Consider the following 19619-nt stretch of genomic DNA (forward strand, 5'->3'; position numbering starts at 1 on the left):
CATCGCAAATACCCCAACACCAACCCATCCTTCACTTTCCTTATACAAACATACATAAAGAAATGTTAAATCACAGTGGCTCCAGATGAAGCCTATCTCCTATTGATAGGCCTGGTGATGATGCAGCAGATGTGGAGGACAGGCTACCATGAGAAGTGCAAGGTGAGCAAGTCCGATGGTCTAATGTAAAGGAGGAAGGTGATCCTCCTGTCAGTGACTTGATAATGCTTCATGAGTGTGACCTTGACCTGTAACATGAGGTTCTCAGATGTAGTTGACCAATCAGATGGCCTGTGAGAAATGTGTTGTGATTGCTCATTGAGTGCCAACTTTGTTATCTTGAGAACCAGTGTTACTATTATGTGATTTCACCATGTGTCCAGACTGTACCTCATCCCCTTCCCCTGTTTACACTGCGTCTGGCTTGACTCTGGTATGCCTGAACCAGTATGTGCCACCATGCTATGCATCAGTGAAACAATGACATTATCTCTGATCTGTGCCAACTCAAAGTGCTGTTTGAAATTGTCACACATACCCTGTAGGATTCTAACCATTTCTAGCTGACTCTCTGTTGTACTGATTTGAGCCCTTTGCCACAGCACATTTCCTGTTGTGCTGCCAGTGCTTAACAGGTTTCCTGAAGTAGTTAAAAGTAATTTATGTACCTCTCACTTTTTTTTATGTTGTCACTGTGGGAAAGTGATCTCAGACTGCCTGTCTTTATCGCGGCACTGCTGTTCTGTGTGTGGAGACACTTGTGTAGAAGTGCATGCTTGCTCTTGGCGTACAAGCATGAGTGGAATGTTGGCCTGTGTTTGGCTTTGTGATGTAGTGTCACAGTCATTTTATTAGCTGCTGATATACAAGGCAGACCTAATAATGAATTGTGATGTTCAATGACAACTGTGTCACCATTCGATGTTAAACATTTACAAGGTGCATAGTTTAAGCCAACCTTCAAGAGTGATAAATGGAGATGCTGATGCAGACTTTCATTCCATGAAACAGTGTCCATGCCATTGCTAATTATTCTCATTGCATCATGATCTGTATTATACTTATCCCCATGGAGGGACAGATGGGAATAATCATCTAGTGTTAACGTAAAATTTGGAGCCAACCCCCAAAAATGGTCCTGGAAATTGCATTCTGCCTGGCCTCGCTTCTAGCTCATTGTACCATATAATTTACCCTTTCTTGCACTGTGCCAGAGATCTGTTTCTGCCTCCAACTGCATTGATTTCAACAATTTGGCTCCATGCGTTGCTCCTCTTGGCTTGTCCTTTACCAAAAGAGTAGTTTGCCATGTGTCATAAGTGCTGCACCGAGTGCATAGTTTTCTTCGTAGCTAACATTAAAATATCTGGGCCTGGATCTATTAGTTTCCATCTGTACTATACAGAAAAAAATGTCTGCTGTCAAACATCTACCACTGGCTTGTTAGTACTGCTAGTCTGCCACCAACACAGCTACACAAACAATCTAACAACTGGGATTTGAAAGTGCACAGCAAATGAAATCATGCATTTCAATACAAAACTGCAGTGCTGTCTGCCACTGACAGATGTTCTTCCCTCATTGACATTACTAAAACAGCATCACTACACATCTGTATTTCTGTCTCATACACAGTAAGCATTGACAAGTTCAATAACAAGGTGTAAATTGCATGGCGAACAACACTGATGTCTTGCTCAGTTATTTCAGTGTAAAGAAGCACGTGTCAAACACACTGTCACTACGTCCCAATACTTAGTCATTGAATGGAACAGCAGAATACAAAATGCATTGCAATTCACCCTTAAAACACTGACTGGACCTACAAATTGCCCTCTTAATGACTAGTCTTAATGACTATTACTTATTTTATAACATTTTTGAAGTGAAATTTCTTTAGGCATGCCGGTGCGAGTTCAGAGTGAAACAGAAAAGTGAAAGAGAAGTAAGAGTCCGCCGAATGCTGGTGCTTTTCTACTCTAGTATTTAATAATTGAGAGGTCCAAGCCATTTTAAGTACAGCTGTCCTCCTTAGTCACAAAGACACAGGCAAAAAATTTACAAGTACCCCCTACACACACACACACACACACACACACACACACACACACACACACACACACACACACACACACACACACACACACACACACACACACTGTGAGAATGATAAAGCGATCCCCTGGCAGCAGCAGTATCAGTTGAAAAGTTTCCATACCTCTTGATCATACCTCTCAAACTCTTACCACAAGAAATCTGGATAGAGCTACAAATAACAGGGGAACAAAGGACCAGAAATAGGGATGGATTTTAATTATTATAAATGGTTAAATGTTATAAACTTAGAAAGTTGCTAGAACAACAGAGTTTCCCTTAGCATGCAATACCTCATCTAAAGAGCTTGCTAGTAAAGGTTTGGTCAAGTTGATGTCACACCCAACAGGGAGTGTTGTTAACCCTGATTAATACAGCCTTCACCATATTTTCTTCATGCCTGCTCTGGCACTTCGAGTAATGGCATCACCTGTAAAGGCATGAGGCTGAGCTCCTGGCTGGTCTGAGAAAGAGACCCTCATCATGCTCTACCTTCTGCATGACTTGTACCTGGAGAAGCTGATCCAGGTGTGCACACCTATCAGCACTTGGAAGAAAATCAATATCTGGCAGATGTTGGGTTACCATCTGACAACGCTAACAGGTATAACCCTCTTTGGTCAGCAGTGTCATCACAGGTAAGATGATTCATAAAAGTGTACTGCTGACCAGCTGGCCAAGTAGGTTGATCAAGTTTGGGCGAGAAGGCCATAGTTCTATAGTTAGTATAATTTTTAATCCATATATTCATATCCAAACAACTCCTAATAGACTGAGTAAAAGACAAGTAAAAATCCTTTGGTGGAGGCAACCATGCATCGATTGTAGAAAGTCAATGATAAACGATACTGCTGATGTTAAAACCAATTTAATAGTGTGCACAGGTGAGCGCTTTCACAATAGCTTCATCAGACCAAAAAACACACATTAACAAACACACCCTTTATAACCTCTAAGCAATAATGATGTAGGCACAATATTAACTCTTTGTATATTATATACTATATATTGGAAACCTAAGTTTAAGGTATATGAAATGGAAAACATATTCATCATATAAATAGGGCTGAAGTATCTACTTCCCTATAACTCTATATTATAACTTGGATACAATCCTAAATATTGAAACACATATAGAATTTCTCATACCAAAAAACATAAATAAACACATAAAAAATGTGCATATATATATAATGAATAAATAAAATACTTAAATACTCTAAAAAATTACATGAAGATATAAAAAAGTATTCTGTATATTAACTATAACAGAAAAAACTCTAGATATATAAATCTATAGAATAACTTTATTTATGAGATTACGAAGTGTAAAGTGGAAATCACCCATTCCACACTGTATGCAGAAGCTCAGAACAGGAGATCTCCCATTTCTTTGCTATAGTGCAGTCACGGAGATGGTATATATAAGTAGGGAGGGTGCAGGTGGGCTTGCCCCCCTGCAGAAATGATGTGTTTGGGTTTTTTTTTTTTATTTCACTTCCGAATTTCGAGTTAGTGAAAACAAGATCATATGGTCTCGACCATATGAAGTTCGAATTTTCAGTAATTCGATATTTCAGTAATTCGATATTGTGAATATACACACACACACACACACACACACACACACACACACACACACACACACACACACACACACACACACACACACACATATACACACACACACAGCTGCTTGGGACTGACCTATTTAGAAAGTTTTTAGTAAAGTTTTCATTTATCACTCACAGGACAGTCCTAACCTGAAAAAATGTTAAAAAAGCAAGTGTCCACATATTTAAATAAAAAATAGTCAAATTTTCATATAAATATTGTAGAAAATATAATACTGAATCACCTTAGTGTTGTGTGAAATCAAAAACTACATCTCTACAGAAATGAGTATTTGATCAAAATCAACTTAGAAAAGCGATTCATTGGGTCCACACCGCTTCATACCTCCACAGAAATAACAGGACCAAAATTCTTATGAACACACTTTATTCCAAACACAAAGAAAGTTAAGCACTTTTGTCTCCCTCACCAAAACAGAGACTTCTTCAGAACTAAGTTATTATTCCCATAAGCACCTCTTGGTGTGTTATAAGAGTTTAATTTTATGATCCAAAAAAGTTCTCTTAACTCCAACCAGAGTTCCCATCACCCACCTCGGGCTTTGTTTCAGATAGGGGTATTGAGTTTAATAAAGCAAAAAAAAATTTTTTTTGGGTTGATGTGTATTTTCTGCTGCAAAATCTCATGTGGCAATCATGTTTTTGTTTTAGTTAAAAAGCGTATGTCTCTTCTTGGTTAAAGCACAATGGATTTTCTGGTAGCTGCTCGATGCTCATTGGCTGGATGACAGATCCTTGGATACTGCACAGACTGTACTAAACGACAATGATAAAAAGATAACACCTAATACTACTATAAACTTGTTTATTCCTGTGTAAACGTTTGGCATATTAAATATAAACTAATAAGAAGGTCAAATATACTTCAAGTATCACCAGAAACATTAGTGTTTGCTATATAATAAGAATGGTCACAGGTCTTGAGTTTTTCTCTGCTTTATCAAAATATTTTATAGTCCAGGACTCTGATGACTATAAACATTCATATACAGCTCATATTAAAAGTAAATGAGAATGGTCATGCTGTGAAACAGAAAAAGTTCTTGCCTGCCTGCTCATATCCTACATGTACAAAGAACTAGTAATTATATGGATTTCAGATCCTTAAATCACTTCAGTGAAGTGTCGGAGTGTAGCAGCAGCTGGCGGAGTACAACAGCGAGAAAGTAGGCAAATCTATTACACCTGCTTTAGAGTTTAATTGCTTTCAGTACACATTCACAGGGAAGTGCTGACTAGTTTATTTTAGAAAGTAAAAAAGTATCTGTGCAACAAACAGTTTAAATAAAAATAAATCACACAACAGGAAAATTCCTGTTGCCCTATTTTTGCTAACATGCTCTGTTAAAATGGGACTTTTTCTCTTTGTATACTGGCTACTACAGTACTTTTCTAAAAGTCCTATGTTCCCAACTCTCAATTGGGAATGCAGCCTCAAACCTATACAAACTGCCAAAAGCATTTTGAAATAATCTTTCATTTTCATTTTGTAACCACAAATGCCAACCATGACATCTAAAATGAAATAATTCACTTTCCTTAGATGCAACTGATTTTACAACATGGCCTATTTTATTCTCAGAATGGGACTAAGAATGCATAAAGTCACAATCACATACATTTTAATTCCTTCTAAGCAAGCAATAATGCCTGACAGGGTGTGTGTTAATCTACAATTAATGCCCACCCAGTGGTGTTATGAGGCCCGACTTCACTGGCTTTCACACACATACATATACACACGCAGAGTCTCCTCTGCTTTCATACACACATTCACTCACACAAGATCTGTCTCAAACTCTTTCTCAATCTCACACAGTTTCCATCTGCTTTCATACACAACTTCAGTCTCACTCTGTTTCGATCTCTCTCACAGTCTCCTCTGCTTACATACATGCATTCACTCACACATCACTCTCGCTTTCTCTCTCACTCTCTCCATCCAGCTCTCTCTTTCTCTCTCTCTCTCACACACACACACACACACACACACACACACACACACAGAATCTCTCTGCATTCATGCACCCATTCACACACATATGCAGACAGAAACACACACACACACACACACACACACACACACACACACACGATTGCTCTCTCTCTCTCTTACTTTCATGCATGCATACACTCACACATGCTGCATTTTCTTTTTTTATTTTACACTCACTAAACTGCAAAAGCACTGCTTAGTGAGTATAAAATAACGGCTCGCTCACTCTCACTGACATGCATGCATACACTCATACACAGACAAAAACACAGACACAAACACATAAGTACCTTTTTGTCTTCTTTTTTTATATTTTACACTTGCTAAACAGCAAAAACACTGCTTAGCGAGCGTAAAATAATGGCACCCTTCTGTTTCCCCAGTCCGAGCTCCACTGTGGCTTGATAAGCTGCTGTGAAGCGGCGGACTCGTTCTTCTCATTGGGCATTACTTGTACATTAATACCCTGCTGGAAAACGCTCTTTCTCCAATCAGGGTATTGATGTACAGTTTGCCCAGTGTCTAAAATACAACATACCACACTGATAACAAAAGCATTTCTGCATCTACAGGTAGGAAGCTGAGAAGGAACTTGTATACTAGCAGCAATAAGTAAAGTTGAGAGCCGCAAACTTTGCATATTCGACTCCGTACGTTTGCATTATGCTACTTGCACGACTTGTGCCTGCAACAGAGATACAGCACTTGAAACTACAGGAAATCCATACATCCTGCCTTCAGCACACTGAAGAAAATAGTAGACAGGAAGTAAACAAGTACTCATGTATACATCATTAACACCGAATGCTTTATAGAAGTAAAAGTTTCAAATAGACAAATGGACTTACATCTGACTATTAGGCAGCATCACAAAAATCTTTTCTATCTATGCCTCACCTATTAACTAAGTTGTTTGTTCTTTCATCTTAAGTGGTACTGTAAAGAGTTGCTTACCTGCCGCACATGGCACCTCTCCTTACAATAAGTATTCGTCGAGTGCTAAATCGTCTTTAGTTCAGCAATGAAAACCTCGGGGTTTCATAAAGAGGCTCAGTTTGAGCTGTACAGATCATATTAGAGGCCTTGCCCCTACATCTAAGCCACAAAGAGGAAAGACCTCATTATCGACTCATTTGCATGTCATTGAATCATAGTTAACTACTGCATGTGCAAATCAGCACTCCAGTGGCAATTAACTGCGATGGCTGCCTTGTGTAGCCAAATGCATTCATCAGCCCTGAGTCACTTTCATACACACACACACACACACACACACACACATACACACACACAAACAAACACGTACATATTCACACACATGCACTACAGTCCCCATACCTGTCCCCGTGTTGTCTTGTCTGTATGTTCTCATCTCCTTTGGCTGCAGTCCCACATTTCACATCCTATCCCTGGTGTGTAATGCTCACTGCTCTCCAATCCCTATATTATTGTATGTGCCACTAGGGCACAAAACTAGTAATCCATGGTGACTTGTAGTCCCCCATCCCCATAGTGCAGTTATCCCTGATGGCTAGTGGAGCCCCCACACACATTGCTTTAGATTATGCTCATTAGTCTAGAGGTGTTTTAGGTAAAACAACCCATATACAGCACCCCCCCCCCCTTGATCACCATCACGCAAACACGCACATCCCTACCTCATCCCTTCATTACCCTCTTATCTCTCAGGTGGGAGACACTTGCACATGGGTCCCTTGCATGCAATCACTCACACACCTCCCAAGCCTACCTTACCACTACAATCACCAGTATTTACCTATTCTTTGATGCCCGAACATGGCTTTTTGGCAGTGTTCATTACTGCAATTGGGTTGGGGTGGGTTGCGCTAATCTACACTGCCAATGCCCTCTTGGAAGTGGTTCCAGGGAAGACAGCACATGGTTATTTAACATATGTCAATGCCTGGACTGCCTCATTGGCATTCAACACAGCCTCGGAGACAGCCCAATACAGTGTTGCATATCTTCATATTGGAACAGTGTTAAGGATATCCCTGATTTAGAAAAGGTTACCGGCTCAAGGTAGCCTTCATGAATTTCCTTACACACACAAGGTTAGAAAGGGAACATGCTTGTGACTTCTTATCTTCGAATATAATTTTTTTTCTATTGCGTAGAAAGCTATCTTCTGATCAATCTTAGGAAGTCTGTACTTTGTAAATAGTCACATTTCACCTAACCTGGTATACATAGAAAAGCACTGTCCTCATGCCTTATTCTAAGAAACTCACCCGACAGTTTTACCTCAATAGTAGCCTTAATCCACATTTTAGTCATATTAGGTTTCTCAGGAATCATTTTTTTTTGTAAATTGCTTTCTTAAATGCATTCCAATTCTTCTTCTTGTGCAGACTTACAGTTTAAACCCATTTTTGTACAATGCAAGTTTATTTTCTTTTACCACTGGTCCTAGTCATTGTTGAGAAGTGTCCTTGAAGTATCTGATGCCCCTAGTTATAAATGTTGAAATACATAAATAGTCAATGTATAAAACAGATGAAAATATAAGTCAACATTTTCAGTAGCAGTGATGGTAAACGCACCTGAAGAACCAGAGGTATTAGATTTAACAGCCTCTTTCCTCCACCATATGATTTTATTTGAAATTTGTTTACTGGAAAAGTTCAACTGAGAAAATATCCCATTTTCAGCAGAGACCAGGGGAGAAAGGCTCTTCAGTAACAATTTGCTTACAGTTAAATAATAAAGGCATTACAAAACTTAATACAGAACAAATTAACTAGGTAAAAATTCATAACTTCAGTTCATAGAGTATAAATTTATACAGAGTACAAATATTTACTCAGAGTTAATTTGAAAAAAATAATATTATCAATAGTTAAAGAATTCAGACATTGAAGTACATAGAGATGAAATTGAAGGCTACTAAAATTCATGAATGTTCCAGCTTGGACCAAGATCATATTAATTTAGACAAAACACCTTCAAAATTCCTTTTCACCTCACCATGAATTAATACTAAGATGTTAAAAGAATTTGACCCTCAAGAAGAGAAGTACCTTCAATTTCTAAAGGCAAAGGAGAGGGTAGCAGTTTTTTGTTTACTACAGAACAAGCACAGAGGATCTATATCAGAAGTTTGAATGGTCAAAAGAGCATGCTCTTTGATCGAGCTTTAAAGATCAAAGGCACCAAAGAGCGAAGACATGGAACAGCTATTTTTTCCCAGGGGAAAAAAATCGTTGGGCTGTCTTCTGAAGTTTGCCATTTCCTCTACTGCAGTTTGATCTTGGAGTTGGTATATTTAAGTAGGGGGATGTTGGGGCACAGCCCCCACATCGGGGGTGTGTGGGTGAAGCTCCCACTTTTTATTGTGTTTAAATTTTTTTTTTGTGGACCAGCGATTTAAAATCGCTGTTCCATGTTTTTGCTGTTTAGAAGTTTGACCTTTAAAGCTCGATCAAAGAGCATTCGTTCATTTGACCGTTCGAGCTTCTGCTACAGACCCAGCACAGATGCCTTTGGGGTAATTCTTCTACAATAAATAGGTTAAACATGGATATTAATCACTATGCATAGCATATAGAAGAGAGTTTGTTGCAAATCTTTTATAAAATTGTAAGAGATCATCAGAAAAATTTAAAATTATCCTCTGTATATTGGTGATTATATAACCAATATGATAAGAAAATGTTAAAATGAAACATATCCCTGTAGTATAATTAATGACACAATTTAATAGTGCAATGTAATAACTAATTATTCATGTATTCTCTCATATCCAGCCTATTCAAGTTCAGGGGGAAGTCCACAGTTTAATCTGGTAAGCAATGTATGTAAGGTAGAGTTAGTAGTCCAGGATAAGTCCATCTATCATTGGAGTACATACACCAACTCGTATTCACTTCTAAAGGTTGTTGAGAGGATAACTATGTTACATAGATGCACATAGTTCAAAACCAGAGAACAAAGCAATACACTTAAGGGTACAGGGGGATATTGAACAGAAAGGTCCTCAGCTGATAACTGAAATGGAGGACAAAACTGTGAGGCCATATTCAATTTGCATTAATATATTTATAATCCAGGTGCCACACAAAACTGCAACCAAAGAAAATGGTTATTCAGTTTATTCTGTGAAGAAAAAATGTGAGATTAGTGCTATTGCTGTAAATTTTCTTGACATTCATTTACTTCCTAATAAACTTATCTAAATATACTATTCAGAACTATTTAAAATGGGGAAATGTAGACACCACCAAAGATTGACAGCTCTTGTCTCAGTACAGAACAAAGATAGAGCTGATTAAGTTATTGTCACTATATATAGAAAATGTGTAGACATATACACAATGTGCTTCTCTGGTCTTCCCGTTCCTATCTGCCCCTACTGCATCAGTGATGTGCGTCCATTAAGTAAGCATTACTTTCAGGTGACTCACTACTCCCTGTAGCTCTCAACTGACCAAGGAACCTAGCTGTTACATCGGCTTCTCTGTATATCCAGCCCATAGTTGAGATACAAGTCCTAAAAGTGCCTAAGTACATTTTTAGTGACTGTTTATCCTTAAACATACAAAATAATTGTATAAAGAACATACTAACTGCAACTTTCTCTTTTAAATTCAACTGCACATCACTGAAACCTTCTATCACCCTAATCTTGGCTGTATTCACTCTGACTGCTGTTTCACAAGGTAGACCTTAAATAAACTATCCACTAGTTATCCTGCTTCCTTTTGCTGCTCTCCCTGCCTAACCTCCCGTACAATGGTATTTTCTTTGTATCTTATAGATTGATTTTTTTTCTCGCTTGTAATTCTTGCCTCATCGACTGATTCCAGGTCCAACCTGCTCCATTCACCCTCACTTTGCTCAGGCTCATTCTGCTCCCCTACCCTAACCCCATTCCCACCCATCCCAGTTCAATTACATTTATTGTCTCCCTAGCTCCACCTCTCATTAGCTCCCATCCAATCACCATCCTTTCCACTGACACTCCCTCAATCTTGTAACGCCTTCTTTATCCTACCTTCACCAATAGCACATAACTCTCTTCCTCCACTCTCACTAACTGGTAATGTTTTCTATAACTTCTCAGCTGCTACCTCCTACTCTACCACCTCCCATTAGAAAATGCCACTTGCCTCTAAACTGATACCTTTCATTCTCCTATTACCCCTAATCCTCCTACAACATATTACCCCACTTCAAATTAAAAATGTCTACCAGCACCTTCTGCAACATATCTTCTAACCTCTATGCAACAGACAGCTTTCCCTGCTTTAAACTAAAAATCCTGCCTACAAATAATAGGATTAGCTTTAACCTTACCACCTACCTTCGCCATAACATAAAAAAGAAACGAGAGCCCACCTCTATCCTACTTAAACATTCCAATATAACCTTAAGTGGAGATATCCATCCAAAATCCAGGTACCCTTTCAATCCAGGTCTCTTTTCCTCAACTCCCAACCCATATAGCTTCTACAAATCCTTATGCCTAACTACAATTAACCTGCAAAGTATTCAAAACAAAATCCCTTACTTCCGTGCCTGGATAAACACATAACCAGCCCGACATCATTGCCACCATAGAAACATGGCTAAAAAACATACATTAAAAGCTCAGAGTTCCTTGTCCCAGGATTCACATGCCTGCACTCAGAAAGACTGAATAAAAAAGGTAGAGGGGTAGCACTGTTCTACCCCAACACCTTCAACACAGTCCCATACAACTCAACTATACCTCACTTTTTTGTAACAGAAATCTTAATAGCTTTCCTTAAAATTAATGAATGCAAAAACCTCTGTATCATTGCCCTGTACATTCCTCCTGGCAACAATATCCCCATACTAGAGGAAATCCTAGCTAGGACATCCAACAACATAACTACAGAAACAATAATTCTTGGCGATGTTAATATTAATTGGTTAGAGGTCACACAGCAACAGTCCTAAACACACATCAACCTTTTTAATTACAACCAGCTAATCACTGATATTACCAGACCCAACAAAAACAGCAGCTGTGGGACAGTCTTAGATTGGATCATGGTCTCCGACCCCCAAAAATCTACTCTGCAGGAACTCTATCAAGCAGTATCAGTAACCACTTACCTGCCTTCATAATATGTAAAACTACCTCCCCATTAAATAGACATCAGTACCAAAACACCAGGGACTTATCACATTTTTGCCCCACAACCTTTAACAATTCTTTAAACAGTGTTAACTGGCATCCCTTAAAAATACTTCCTCTAGACGAAGCTGTAGAATTTTTCAACTCTACTTTCCTTAATATCTTAAATAGCTTTGCACCACCCTGGATAAAATGTGTAAAAGCTCGACAAGCACCATGGCTTGCAACAGCAACCAAGCTGCACATGGCTTCTAGTGATAAAGCCTGGAAGCTTTGGCATAAGTACAGAAACCCTTCTGATCTTTTAACCTACAGGCACCTTCGCAACCAAGTTAAGCACCTAGTTATTAAAGACAAAAAAGACTACCATAACTTACAAAACCAGCACAGATTAAATCCAAAACACTTCTGGAGCTATCCCCGGGTCAAACCATAACCCCTGTCCAAAATCCTGAAAAAGACCACATTAAAATAGTCACAGTCTTCAACACATATTTTATTAACATCATAGATAATCTCACTTCCAACTTCCCTCAAAATTATCCTAACCCATCAGACCCCACAACTACAAATTCCTCCTCACCCAACTCATATAACTTCTCATTAGCACCTATCCCTACAGCCACTGTACAGAAACTACTTCTTAAACTAAAAAAGAAATGCCCCTGACAACTTGCCCCCAGAATTTCTTCAAAAAGCTGCAAACTCCATCGCCTACCCTGTCAGCTTACTTCTTAATAGGTCCATCCAAGAATCATATGTTCCCACCATATGGAAAAAAGCATTCATCCTCCCACTCAACAAAGATGGAAACAATATGGACATCTCCAACTTTCGACCCATTGCCATTCTCTCTCCCCTCTCAAAGATCCTCAAGAAATGTATTCACAGCCAACTCCAAAACTTTCTTTTAGAAAATAACCTGCTGTTAGCTACCCAGCATGGTTTTAGACCCAGACATAGCACTACTACAGCCCTTGTATCCTTCTGCAACTCTGTCACTCAGCTCAAAATGCCAGAAAACTTGTCTCCTCAGTATTTCTTGACCTTTCTAAACCCTTTGATATTATCTCTCATTCCCTTCTTCTTAGAAAACTATCCAACTTAGGAATCTCTCCCTCCACCTTGCAATGGTTTTCTAACTACCTCACAGACAGGCAACACACCACTAGGTAGCAACACTCTCTCTCCTTTTCTCAATACCACCACTGGAGTACCCCAAGGCTCCATCTTAGGACCTCTGCTTTTCAGCATCTTCACTAATGACTTCAACTCTATTCCAAATCAAGGCATAGTCATCCAATATGCAGATGATTCCATTATCATCTGCAGTGCCAACTCTCCACCTGAACTCCTGAAACTCACCCAGTCAGCTCTTAGCTCCACCAAAACATGGATGGCTAACAACCACCTTGCCTTAACCCCCTCCCCCCAAAAAAAACTTATGCTATTCACCCCTAAAAAGACAATTACTATAAACAAAACTCTTACTTCATCCTCTCCTAAGATAATGCTATGATACAGGTCATCTTACAGACTAAACTTCTAGGTGTCACTATAGATGAACACCTAACGTTCAATATGCACATACAAAACAACATTAAAAAAACACACCAGAAACTAGCCACGCTATACCGCCACAAAACTTTCCTTACTTATTCTTCAAAACTATCCATTGCCTCCTCCTACCTGCTTCCATCTCTTCTTTATGGCGCTCCTCTCTTTGCCAACATACAGGCTAGTCTTAAATCCAAACTAGATTCATGCTATAACAAAATTGCCAAGTTCATCACTAACAGACGACACTTATCTCACCACTGCACCTCTCTTCGTCTATTAGACTTGCTGGAACTCCATCACTTTACATACATACAGCTAACAACTGCCCACAAACTAATATTCATTCCATCTAGCTGCCCTTCCCTCTCTTCTTTACTTGCACCATACCACCCCAACAGACCCCTCCACTCTGAAAATAGTATGCTCTTGCAAGCAAAAAAAAAACGAACCTCTCCACTGGTCAGTTGCTCCACTCCTGTTCCACTGCTAGATTATGGAACCCTCTCCCACCTCCACTAAGATCCATTAGTAATGCTGCTGTATTTAAACAATCTCTGAAACATCATCTCTCCACCCACTGGCTATACGCTTGTGATAGTTTTTGTGATAGTTCCTCACAACCTATAACCTTACTTTCTCCCTCCTTCCACTTTTCCAACCTTCTTACCTCCATCCTGCTATCTTCTACTTTATCACCCATCCCTAAATGATAATCTACATCTACATGTACTGTCTGTAGACAGATGTATGTATAGTTGCTTTGCCTTCTTAATGTAACAAATGTTAATTCCATTTGAAACATTGTTAATAACTTTGTTTACTTGTTATTGTAACAAACTGAGTTTGTTATTCAAAATGTATTGTATGTTCTCTGTGGAGCTTCTCCCCAGGCCCTCCACTGAAAATAAGTACTTTTTGGCCCAGTGGACCTTCCCGGTAAACAAATGCAAATAAATAAATAATATTTACCAATTGCAAATATTAACCAAATTCAAATAAAACCTGGCAGCGGTAATATATAAATATATACTGTAAAACCAAAGCAATACAAAAGAACATTCTTGAGTGTTTTTATACTGAAGGCTGTTTCCTCAGATCTGAGGAGTTTCAGTACTTGCTTAGGCATAAAGCTAGGTATAGTAAGACAGAAAAAAAGAAATACAGCTACTCATATATGCAATTAAGCTAAGCCCAGGGTATTCGAGCTGAATATAAGAAAGGTGAAGATGTTTTGAAACACACACCTACTTAGGGCAAAAGAGTAAAGTATGTAAAGTAAAGCATTAGGTACATACGTATGACATTAAAGCCATAGGCTTCATATTACTTATGTATTCTGACACTGCAGACGAACACAGCAATACTCAGTCATGCTTAAAACATGCAAGTGCAGACTGCACAGCTGTTATTTTACAAAAATAATGGGGTTTATATATGTTATGCAGGAGTATCCTCACTTGGTCACCATGATGGTTTTATTAAAGAGTGGAAAAGGAGAGATGGGAAAGATCGACAAACATAAAATACAACAGAGGGAGACACAAAGATATCAAGAGCGCTATGCTGGAGGAGGGGGAAGAGGACAGGCACCAGGATTTTGGTGGGGGATAGACCCTCTTATGTTTTCAAATACTCTTTTTATAATAGGGTATTATGTGTGGGAAGTAGATAAGAGGGTGTAGAAGACAGGGCAGGTGAAGGGCTGAAGAAGAGATGGTGCAGGAATCCTCAGCCCACACACACTCAAACACTTTCACTGTCAAAAGATGGTGCCGTGGAGGATCCTGATGCTGGGGGTGTACTGACCTGTGGTGGTCAGCACCAGTTATGTCAGCTTGTCTTGAATACAATGAAGTGAGCCTTCAGCTAGCTGAATGACTGTCCATAACCTGCTCCAGCACATCGTAAACCAAGTCCTGAAGCCCATGGTCAGTGAGGCATTCCAGGCTGCCACATGCAGTGGTGCTGGCATGACTGCTGCCACTGCTCCAACCCTACGAGGATGCCTCTGGATGGGTAGAGTGTGAACACTCACTAACCAGTAAGGTAAGTGCCTGGGGTACTCCAGAGGATTTTGAAAAAATCAACAGAAATAGAAAGGAAAGAAAATAAATGGGGGAGAGACAAGAGAGAAAAATGCATACACCTTCTCATATAATGTTACTGGTCTATATTAGAAGTGCAAATGATCACAATGTCGAATCTGACATTGTCGACACGTAAACAGTGAAACCATAGAACATTGAAGAGGTAAACAGAAATCTCTGTAAGGGGAGATTTCCGTTTACTTCAATGTAGTGCGGTCTCGGAGTTGGAATATTTACGTAGCAGGGGGTGCAGGGGGGTTTCCCCCCCTGCTTAAAGCAAGTAGTTCTGTTTTTTTGAGTTTTTTTAATGTTTTTATTAGATATTCGATGTTACTGGACTTCGACGATATGGTGTAGATTATATCATATTCGAAGTTCAGTAACTTCAAGTATCTAATATAGAGCCGATGTTACACAGCATTCAATTTCTTATCTTTGTTGAAATAAAACATTATGTATGAAAAGTGCTTCTACAAACTTTTGGATGAAATTGTTTCGGACATATTTATGCAGACATCTGAATAAAATTGTATGGGAAGTGCTTCTGCTTACTTGGCAGGATGTTGATTTGTTATTTTATTCAGGCTTACCAGCAGATTCAACCAATCTGACTGTTCACCTTTACTACAGTCTTCTGTTATAAAACATTATTTATTCAGCTATAAAGAGAAGCCACAAGGCATTTCCTTTTTACTTGCATTTCTAAGGCATTCCTTTAATTGCAGTATTTGCTTAATGTGCATTTGTTCAAAATTTGAGTTAGTATCTGAATTCTCATACATTGGTAATCTTCCCATCACTGTAAGCTATAACACAGTTATACTTTGGGTGGATTATTTTTAAAATATTATGCTTTGTGAGGGGAAAAAAAACAACCAATAACCAACTAAACTCCTCCACAGTGTAAACACTTATAAGATAAAAATGCTGCAAAGTCATTGGAAGACACTTTAATTACACAAACATCATAAAATTAAGTGCTTTTGATTATTAATGGGATTTGTTTAGGTTATTTATAAATAGGGTAGTGTGCAATGGCTTTAATTATTCTGATGAAGTTCTGTAGTAAAACCAATATTTCATTTAATTACATCAAACAGATTAAAAGATACAGTACTTATAAACAAGTAATAGCATTGTGTTTTATACATAACAAAAGGGCTCAAAAATACTTTACAAGGAACAATCCTGTAAAAGTTATATAAAAATACACAACAGATATAAAAAATACAGGTTCACCGAGTTCACAAGAAATTCCTTAAAAGTATGTTCACAACTTCCTGGAATACTTAAAATATTATCGATCAAACCTTTATCGATACCAGTGAGTTGAGTAGTGTTCAATTTAAGTTGCCATACAAGCAACCTTCTTTCTAAGAACACCCCCCAGTTACCACCCCTAACATCTTATGGAACCCGTTCCAATACAAACATGAGAATTTTTTAAAAATCTGTACATTATGTACTGTGTTTACAAAGGGCATTTGTAACATTTCTCTTCTTTAAAGTATATACTTTCTCAGAATTTGCCTCAATGCCCTTTCAGCTTTTCCAACATAGTATTCATCATGTCAGACATTGTGCCAAATAAACCAGTCTGACTGTGTTGCATGTAAATCAACCATTCCCACTCAACAACCTAGGATAGGTGGCAACCGAGATGTTAGTACCTCATAAAATGACATTGCGTACATTGGTAGCCTTACTATCAAATCTATTACTATTCCTTTGAAATATATATTTTTTAAATTCACGCCTCTCTTGTATACATTCTTACTAGTTAACCCAAAACATCCAAAAACACCATCCCAGTTCTTTCTTAATGTCCTTTAACCAGGCATTCATATCACCATATGCCAAAATCATTACCAAACTCAAATCATATCCACGTTCCTTTTTACCATTTCCAATCTCCTGGCAACCCCCCTTAAAATCAGTCTTATCACCCTTTCCTTCACTACCTGACTTAACTTCAACCAATTCAGCTGCGTATGCTCTATCTAAAACATCTCCCCCAAACTTTTAATTTCCACAGTCAATTCCATATCATCAGAAACCATTCTAGACAACTGAACAAATTGTCCTTTAACCAGGTTATGTTTTTGCCACAGGGGTCGGGCACTACTAAAATGTAAATAACTATTATACCATGTCTCTTTCCTGTAAATATTGTACAAAAACATTCCTTTAGATATATCCTTAATCAAAGTAAATTCCAACAAATCAATCTTACTATAATCAAAATTCTTCTGAAGAAATTTTGTAGAAAACAAATGAAAGTGCTTAATAACTTTATGCCTTTTGTATAATTAAAGCTTCTTGCAATGATTTTGCAGCAATTTTATAAATATTATGCTTTGGATGCAAAACAGTCTGAGAATTGTGTTCAGTCAGATGGTGCAGATACACAGAAGAATGTAATAAGTTATGGAAGTTTTCATTTCCTTAGTTGTACAAAAAACTATGTGCTTGGATAGTTTTTTTCCTTAGGAATTCTAAGCATACAAAGGGATGATTAAAAATGTATGCAGACATAACACTGTCATTTCTCAATAACTTATGTGCTGGACATTCACTTAACACTACAACCAACACCCCATACTCTAACCACCACTCTGAAAAAGGTGCAGGGCCGGACTGAATGTGCAGTTAAAATGATGGGTGAAAGGACTTTCCTATACAATTACTATACTAATAAATATTTTCTGGCCTAAACAAACTGCGAGTATTTAATTACTAGCTAATTTAATGCAATAATAAACAAAAAATGGAAATGTAAACTGTTTTTTGCTTTCTGTATAAGCAAGTAATTCTAAGTCTACTCATGTTGATGTACATCTGTGATTGACATATATGCAGATTTTATTCTTACATATGTTACATTTATATTTAAACAATTAGGTTATCACAAACATTCCATATGTTTGTATACAGATGCAGTTCCTTGGATGGATATGTTTATGCTTTCTTTTGCATTATAACATTACAGGTACATTTTTCCTGATAGGCATATTTATTCTAGCAAATACCTTCAATTATGCAACCTCCTTATATATTTTTAAAATCTATGTTTAATATGATCCACCAAATATTTAATAGTTATTACAGAACTCTTCCCCTTTTGCCTCTGCTTTCTGTAGGTCATTGTGTCAGTGACAGCACTGCTGGCCAGAGCAGGTAATTCCTGTCAGGAATGACAGGTTCCCACCCAACTCCTGGCAGATAATTTTCCCATTTGGAACCTTTTCTGCATTCCTCGGTCTTTTAGAGATAAGACTCCCTGAGAAGGCGGACCATTATCAAGATCTCCTCACCTGATTGGCATGGAACACAGCCTTGTACCTTCACAGGTGCTGCCAACATTAAAAGTGCCAGAACAAGAATGAAGAAGGTATGAGCAGGGCTGTGGTACACAAGTTTAGAACCACTCACTTTGGGTGAGACATTACCTTAACCAAACCCAGTTAGCCTGCAGAGGAACATATCAGATACTATTACTCACCTCCTCTCCACCCTCCTATATACCTCCCCGATTCTTTCGTTCCTTAATAAGCGAGAGCTCAATAAACTCTCTGTTGCCTATAATCATATTGCCAAATTTATAACAGGAACACCTTATCGTACTCACCACTGCCTTAACCTAAAGAAACTTGGCTGGTTAGAACTGCCCAATCTTCTCAAACTGAACCAACTCACAGAAGCATTTAAAATAATTAACCAACCGGATAAAACCCCCTCATTGAGAAAAATACTGACCCCCTACTCCAACCTAAACTGCCTACGATCCTCAAAAAGTATTCAGATACTAACCATTAAATCTAATAACTCGGGTGGTGATGCTCTATACGCCAATTCCATCAGAAAGCTTTGGAATTCCCTCCCTAACAACCTTAGACTTATGACCTCGCTTAATCAATTCAAAAATAATCTCAAGGAATTCCTTAAATCACATTGGCTATGCCCTTGTCCTAAACCAGACTAATCCCAAGGTCTCATTCCATGTTTGTCCTTCCTTATTTCATAGTTTATAATCTCAACCTCATTGCCTCTCAGTGTAACCATGTTTAAGATTATTCACATATCTTGTGAATGTTATTTAATCAATATGTAAATTTCGATGTTTT

Source organism: Protopterus annectens, chromosome 6.part1 (genome assembly GCF_019279795.1).
Source record: "Protopterus annectens isolate FY-2018-M chromosome 6.part1, PAN1.0, whole genome shotgun sequence".
Taxonomy (NCBI): domain Eukaryota; kingdom Metazoa; phylum Chordata; order Ceratodontiformes; family Protopteridae; genus Protopterus; species Protopterus annectens.